General features: G+C 45.4%; 1 pseudogene; it reads right to left on the reverse strand.

The window, feature by feature from the left end:
* Positions 1 to 5822: 5822 nt before the first annotated feature.
* On the reverse strand, positions 5823 to 5940 carry LOC126206629 (5S ribosomal RNA; annotated as a pseudogene).
* Between the last annotated feature and the right edge of the window lie 2417 nt (positions 5941 to 8357).

Consider the following 8357-nt stretch of genomic DNA (forward strand, 5'->3'; position numbering starts at 1 on the left):
CATCCCCGAATTGCTCTTGGAAGCAAGAAGGTGCTTAAAAATATCAAAATATGCCAGTGCTGTGATAGTGCCACGCAAAACAACAAGGGGTGCAAGCCCCCTCCATGAAAACCACGACCCCACAATAACACCACCGCCTCCGAATTTTACTGTTGCCATTACACACGCTGGCAAATGACGTTCACGGGGCATTCGCCATGCCCAAACCCTGCCATTTGATCGCCACATTGTGTACCGTGATTCGTCACTCCACACAACGTTTTTCCACTGTTCTGTCGTCCCATGTTTAAGCTCCTTACACAAAGCGAGGCGCCGTTTGGTATTTACCGACGTGATGTGTGGCTTCTGAGTAGTCGCTCGACCATGAAATCCAAGTTTTCTCACCTTCCGCCTAACTATCTTAATACTTGCAGTGTATCCTGATGCAGTTTGGAATTCGTGTGTGATGGTCTGGGTAGATGACTGCCTATTACACATTACGACCCTCTTCAACTGTCGGCGGTCTCTGTCAGTCCACAGACGAGGTCGGTCTGTACGCTTCAGTGCTGTACGTGTCCCTTCACGTTTCCTGAGCCGTGTTGTCATCTTCTACTACGGTACTGCCGCCACGTTTTATTATTCCAGTTACTGACGTCACTAACTTCCTGCCTTACTTGCCCGTGAATGGCAGCAGCAGCACGTATCGATAAGTCCACTGGCGTACCATCTCTGTGGCGACCGATAGTATATCCGGGTCTTCGTGTGTCTGGTAGTCAGTTCGGGACGGACCAGCAGTGCAGTCGGGACGCAGCAGCACTGAAGTCGGGGACGGAGCGCCGGTGAGGCGCCGACAGCCAGTGCTCGCTGACCGCTGGCGGCACACTTGAACTGTCTGACGGAGGGAGATTGGAGTGGGACGCCCGTTGGGTGGTCGTTCGGTTGGTCGTCTCATCGGCTGACGTGTATCTGCTCCTTTCACCTTTTCCAGGCCTGAGTAGTTGGTCGGCTGGCATAGAGCAGCGAGGAAATCTCCATAGCGCGTAGTTTGGCCGGGCCTGCTGGCTGCCTCTATGCAATGTCGGAGTGTGTGGTCCTCTTCCCATTGCTAAGAGGTTCGTGGGTTACCGATCCTAGACATGAAAGTTGAGTTTGGACTTAATCTACCAGCAAGTCACGACTGTTTAAATAACGTCTTTTGGATTTCGTTGTCGGCGGGGGATATTCCCGAGAGCAACAACGTGTGTTTTCAAGTTGGCAAATTTTAGCCACCCTCCGGTGGAGTTTACCTGTACTTGGTTATTTGAATTGAAGAGCACCATCGGAATCTTCTGCCCTGTGACCGTTAACGTTCCGTTTACCTGCCCTGGCCATTGACGTAAATTCAGGCAGCGTATTTTCCTCATCGTGTTGTCGCTGTCCAGTACAGTGTGCAGTTTGACAGCTCAATGTATAATCGGTTGTGGGCACCAACACCTTCTAAGTTGTTCCATTGAATTCCCTGTTGTGTGATGGTCGGGTGAAGCTGAGGTTATCTTGTCGGTGGGTCCGTTGACTGCCTGTCGGTTGGGCTGTCGTCGGATCGCCAATGGTTGGGCCGACTGCCTGTCTCGCCTAAGCGAGAGTCAGTGTTTGAATTCCAGGCCGACACTCGGAACCTCTGAACGCACTTGGGTGTACTGCGTTTTCTTGTTTGTTCTTGTTGTTTGTACTAGTATGGTTTCTAGCCGACTTTTAGATGAAGCTTGTTTTGCCCGGGTCACATGGTTTGGGCCTTCAGCCTAATGTAAGAACTGTTTTATGTAAAGCCTTTGGCATTTTTAAAAATTAATGTTATTGAGTCTTAAGTGTTTGGCCTTCAGCCGATTTTGAATTTAAGTTGTTTGCTCTTAATGTGTCAGATTCTTTGAGCCTTCAGACTAATTAAGGAACTGTTTTAAGATAAGGCTTTGCCTTTTAAATTTCTGATTTTGGTTGAGCTTTAAGTCCGGCTTTCAGCTGCTTTCAAATAAAAGTGGTCTTGCCCTTAAGGCATGAGATTGTGTGGCGCATTCAGCCGATAATTTAAAAACAAAAAATAAAGGTGTGTTATTTTTAAATTTTTCTTGGCTTTTGTAATGTTTGATCAAATAAAAGGTTTTATGGTCGAGAGTAACAGCCAGCCGCTTATTTTGGCCCCTTTCCACAACTTAAACTACCTGTCCTGTCCTGCGGGTTTAGCAGAGCGTCTCATTTCCATTTCATTATTACATCGGAAACAGTGGAGTGTAGAAATCTCGCGTACAGACGTATGACACAAGTGACACCCAATCACCTCACTATGTTCTAAATCCGTGAGTTCCGCGAAGCGCCCCATTCTGCTCTCTCACGATGTCTAATGACTACTGAGGTCGCTGATATGGAGTTCTTGGCAGTAGGTCGCAGAGCAATGAACCTAATATGAAAAACATGTTTTTTCGGGTGTGCCGATAATTTTGGTCACATAGTGTATCTTTAACAGTGCAACACGTCTGCCCCCTGTATGATTTCTCATACTGGCATGGGGTTTTGAATATCGATGGTCTCTTTAGACCTAGATGTCTTTGGCCCGCCGGTTAGCCGTGCGGTCTAACGCACGACTTTATGGAGTGGGAAGGAGCGCCTGGTTCGTGGCACGAATCCGCCCGGCGGACCTGTGTCGAGGTCCGGTGAGCTGGCCAGTGTGTGAATGGTTTTTAGGCGGTTTTCCATCTTCCCACGGCGAATGCAGGCTGGTTCTCCCTGTTCCGCCTCAGCTACACTACGTCGGCGATTGCTGCGGAAACAAGTTCTCCACGTACGCGTACACCACCGTTACCCTACCATGCAAACATGGGGATGTCACTCATCTGGTGTGAGACGTTCCCTGGAGGGTTCACCAGGGGCCGAACCGCACAATAACCCTGAAAAAGTGGTTCAGTCTGGGGCGGTGGAGGGGTGAAGTGGACTGCGGTAGTCGTCGCGGGGTCGTGGACCACAGCGGCTGCAGCGGGGACGGAGCCTCTCCGTCGTTTCTAGACCCCAGGTTAACACACAATACAATACATTAGGTTGTCTTTAACAGCACCCAGTATCGCTTGCAATCTCGCTGAGAGCGGAAGATCCGTTTTATTTGATGTTTCTTGAACAGCTTACGATCTTAAGGGACACACCATTAACATTGCGTAGAAAAACCATCCTCCAGGAGTTCTCCGTTTCTTCTGGTGTTCTTGGGGTTTAGTGCGTGCAGGCTGAAATGTATTACTCTGAAAATCAGAGTACCCGTTTTGTACGAACATATAGCGAAGATAGCTAAGCTCAGCTGATAAACGTTTTTTTAAGGACATCATCTTTACGCGAGTGACTGTTACGATATCCTTCAAAAAAATTTTTATGACTTTGAGTCCCAGCTACAAGTTTATTCTCAGAGATAACTCTAGCCCTGTGAACGATAATCCGTAGTACGCCGCTGCATCGAGATGGGTGATGTCAGCTTCGTAGCTCATGCTCGTAGATACAGGTCAGCGTGAGCTGATTTACGGAACGCCTTGTGACTCAAGGAACCAATTTCTTTTCTGCGGACCAAGACATTTTAGAGCGGGCGGTCTGTATATTTCTCCACTTCTATGGTGAAACAAATGCTCGTATAGAAGAAGTTACGACGTTCCAGAAATGCAGGAAGCGTTGCTGCCCCATTTGGCCATAGTTCAAAGGTGTCGTCCACATATCGTCAGAAACATTGGGTTTCAAAACAGCCGACTGGAGTGCTTACTCCTTGAATTCTTGCATAAAAAGGTTAGCTACTATGGGAGGCAAAGGAATACCCATAACAACACTATCAATATGCACAAAGATTTGTTCGTTAAATAAAAAGTAAACAGTGGAAAGCAGCAGTCCTAATACGTAAAAGTAATGACCGGAATAACAGAGACACGGGATTTCAACTCCGCAAGGCATGGGAACCAGTATTAGCGGTACTGAGATATCGTCGACCGCAGACGAACGAATCCGAGTCAACACAGGCGTACAATTCGATTCTGGACCCTTACAAGGGGCGCCAGCATTATGCCCGCGCGCTCGTTGGGCCGCGATTTGCGGCCACGCTTTTACCGAATGACCGTGGTCTGTTTCTCCGATAGGGAGCATTGGACTTCGTCATTCTCTATAACCCGTCTGCGATGACGTTGTAGCCCCACCGTCTGGGACCTGCGCTTTTCTTGCGAGCCAGCGTGTATACTGTCGTACCACTGCAGCAACACGTCAGTAAGCACCTGAAGACGACCAGCGGCTGTCTCGTTGAAATATTGTGCGACTTTAACAATATTATCCGACGCGACGCCCGTGAAGCAATGATGCAACAAAAGAGGAATTTCCTTGCAACCAATTGCATATAACTTATTTTCCAAGATTATCTTAAACAGCTTAGAAATGTCTCTGAAACGTGAATATCAAGACTTTTTAGCAAGGGCAGGTCATGTTCTGAACGAATATTTAATCTGTAATCAATCATTTGCCATAGACTACTCAAAAGACCAGTTTTTTTTAATTTATCGATGTCCATATTATTGCGTCTATCGCATTGTGGATGGGTATAGAAGGAGGGATTTTTAAAACACCATTAAGAGGAATCCACTATGGATGAATGCTCTAAAGCTTAAACAGGTAATTTGTGAACCCGGATTCTTGTAGATAAAAACGTTTTCCCTTTTCATTTTATTTTATTCTTCGTTATGTTAAATTTCCCCCTCCATGAACCACGGACCTTGCCGTTGGTGGGGAGGCTTGCGTGCCTCACTGATACAGATAGCCGTACCGTAGGTGCAACCACAACGGAGGGGTATCTGTTGAGAGGCCAGACAAACGTGTAGTTCCTGAAGAGGGGCAGCAGCCTTTTCAGTAGTTGCAGGGGCAACAGTCTGGATGATTGACTGATCTGGCCTTGTAACATTAACCAAAACGGCCTTGCTGTGCTGGTACAGCGAACAGCTGAAAGCAAGGGGAAACTACAGCCGTAATTTTTCCCGAGGGCATACAGCTTTACTGTATGGATAAATTATGATGGCATCATCTTGGGTAAAATATTCCGGAGGTGAAATAGTCCCCCATTCGGATATGCGGGCGGGGACTACTCAAGAGGTCATCGTTATCACGAGAAAGAAAACTGGCATTCTACGGATCGGAGCGTGGAGTGTCAGATCCCTTAATCGGGCAGGTAGGTTAGAAAATTTAAAAAAGGAAATGGATAGGTTAAAGTTAGATATAGTGGGAATTAGTGAAGTTCGGTGGCAGGAGGAACAAGACTTCTGGTCAGGTGAATACAGGGTTATAAATACAAAATCAAATAGGGGTAATCAGGAGTAGGTTTAATAATGAATTTAAAAAATAGGAGTATGGGTAAGCTATTACAAACAGCGTAGTGAACGCATTATTGTGGCCAAGATAGACACGAAGCCCACGCCTACTAAAGTAGTACAAGTTTATATACCAACTAGCTCCGCAGATGATGAGGAAATTGATGAAATGTATAATGAGATAAAAGAAATTATTCAGGTAGTGAAGGGAGACGAAAATTTAATAGCCATGGGTGACTGGAATTCGAGTGTAGGAAAAGGGAGAGAAGGAAACATAGTAGGTGAATATGGATTAAGCACTCCGTCGTCAGGCCACAAGTGGCCCATCGGGACCATCCGACCGCCTTGTCATCCTCAGATGAGGATGCGGATAGGAGGGGCGTGTGGTCAGCACACCGCTCTCCCGGTCGATAAGATGGTTTCCTTTGACCGGAGCCGCTACTATTCGGTCGAGTAGCTCCTCAATTGGTATCACGAGGCTCAGTGCACCCCGAAAAACGGCAACAGCGCATGGCGGCCTGGATGGTCACCTAACCAAGTGCCGGCCACGCCCGACAGTGCTTAACTTCGGTGATCTCACGGGAACCGGTGTATCCACTGCGGCAAGGCCGTTGCCTGAATATGGATTGGAGCTAAGAAATTAAAGAGGAAGCCGCCTGGTAGAATTTTGCACAGAGCACAACTTAATCATAGCTAACACTTGGTTCAAGAATCATAAAAGAAGGTTGTATACATGGAAGAATCCTGGAGATACTGATAGGTATCAGATAGATTATATAATGGTAAGACAGAGATTTAGGAACCAGGTTTTAAATTGTAGGACATTTCCAAGGGCAGATGTGGACTCTGACCACAATCTATTGGTTATGAACTGTAGATTAAAACTGAAGAAATTTGCAAAAAGGTGGGAATTTAAGGAGATGGGACCTTAATAAACTGACTTGTACAGAGTTTCAGGGAGAGCATAAAGGAACAATTGACAGGAATGGGGGAAAGAAATACAGTAGAAGACGAACGGGTAGCTCTGAGGGATGAAGTAGTGAAGGCAGCAGAGGATCAAGTAGGTAAAAAGACGAGGGCTAGTAGAAATCCTTGGGTAACAGAAGAAATATTGAATTTAATTGATGAAAGGAGAAAAAATAAAAATGCAGTAAATGAAGCAGGCAAAAAGGAATACAAACGTCTCAAAAATGAGATCGACAGGAAGTGCAAAATGGCTAAGCAGGCATGGCTAGAGGACAAATGTAAGGATGTGGAGGCTTATCTCACTAGGGGTAAGATAGATAAAGCCTGCAGGAAAATTAAGAGACCTTTGGAGAAAAGAGAGCCACTTGTATGAATATAAAGAGCTCGGATGGAAACCCAGTTCTAAGCAAAGAGGGGAAAGCAGAATGGTGGAAGGAGTATTAGAGGGTCTATACAAGGGCGATTTACTTGAGGACAATATTATGGAAATGGAAGAGGATGTAGATGAAGGTGAAATAGGAGAGACGATACTGCGTGAAGAGTTTGACACAGCACTGAAAGACCTGAGTCGAAACAAGGCCCCTGGAGTAGACAACATTCATTTGAACTACTGACGGCCTTGGGAGAGCCAGTCCTGACAAAACTCTTCCATCTGGTGAGCAAGATGTACGAGACAGGCGAAATACCCTCGGACTTCAAGAAGAAAATAATAATTCCAATCCCAAAGAAAGCAGGTGTTGACAGATGTGATAATTACCGAACTATCAGTTTAATAAGTCACAGCTGCAAAATACTAACACGAATTATTTACAGGCGAATGGAAAAACTGATAGAAGCCGACCTCGGTGAAGATCAGTTTGGATTCCGTAGAAATGTTGGAACACGTGAGGCAATACTGACCTTAAGACTTATCTTAGAAGAAAGATTAAGGGAAGGCAAACCTACGTTTCTAGCATTTTGTAGACTTAGAGAAAGCTTTTGACAATGTTGACTGGAATACTCTCTTTCAAATTCTGAAGGTGGCAGGGGTAAAATACAGGGAGCGAATGGCTATTTACAATTTGTACAGAAAGCAGATGGCAGTTATAAGGGTCGAGGGGCATGAAAGGAAAGCAGCGGTTGGGAAGGGAGTGAGACAGGGTTGTAGCCTCTCCCCGATGTTATTCAATCTGTATATTGAGCAAGCAGTAAACGAAACAAAAGAAACATTTGGAGGAGGTATTAAAATCCATGGAGAAGAAATAAAAACTTTGAGGTTCGCCGATGACATTGTAATTCTGTCAGAGACAGCAGAGGACTTGGAAGAGCAGTTGAACGGAATGGACAATGTCTTGAAAGGAGGATATAAGATGAACATCAACAAAAGCAAAACGAGGATAATGGAATGTAGTCGGATTAAGTCGGGTGATGCTGAGGGAATTAGATTAGGAAATGAGACACTTAAAGTAGTAAAGGGGGTTTGCTAATTGGGGAGCAAAATAACTGATGATGGTCGAAGTAGAGAGGATATAAAATGTAGACTGTCAATGGCAAGGAAAGCGTTTCGGAAGAAGAGAAATTTGTTAACATCGAGTATAGATTTAAATGTCAGGAAGTCATTTCTGAAAGTATTTGTATGGGGTGTAGCCATGTATGGAAGTGAAACATAGCCAATCAATAGTTTGGACGAGAAGAGAATAGAAGCTTTCGAAATGTGGTGCTACAGAAGAATGTTGAAGATCAGGTGGGTAGATCATGTAACTAATGAGGAGGTATTGAATAGGATTGGGGAGAAGAGAAGTTTGTGGCACAACTTGACTAGAAGAAGGGATCGGCTGGTAGGACATGTCCTGAGGGATCAAGGGATCACAAATTTAGCATTGGAGGGCAGCGTGGAAGGTAAAAATCGTAGAGGGAGACCAAGAGATGAATACACTAAGCAGATTCAGAAGGATGTAAGTTGCAGTAGGTACTGGGAGATGAAGATGCTTGCACAGGATAGATTAGCATGGAGAGCTGCATCAAACCAGTCTCAGGACTGAAGACCACAACAACAATACAAACATGTTAAATTGTTAATCATAAAGT

Source organism: Schistocerca nitens, chromosome 1 (assembly GCF_023898315.1).
Source record: "Schistocerca nitens isolate TAMUIC-IGC-003100 chromosome 1, iqSchNite1.1, whole genome shotgun sequence".
In the NCBI taxonomy this organism is placed as follows: Eukaryota; Metazoa; Arthropoda; class Insecta; order Orthoptera; family Acrididae; genus Schistocerca; species Schistocerca nitens.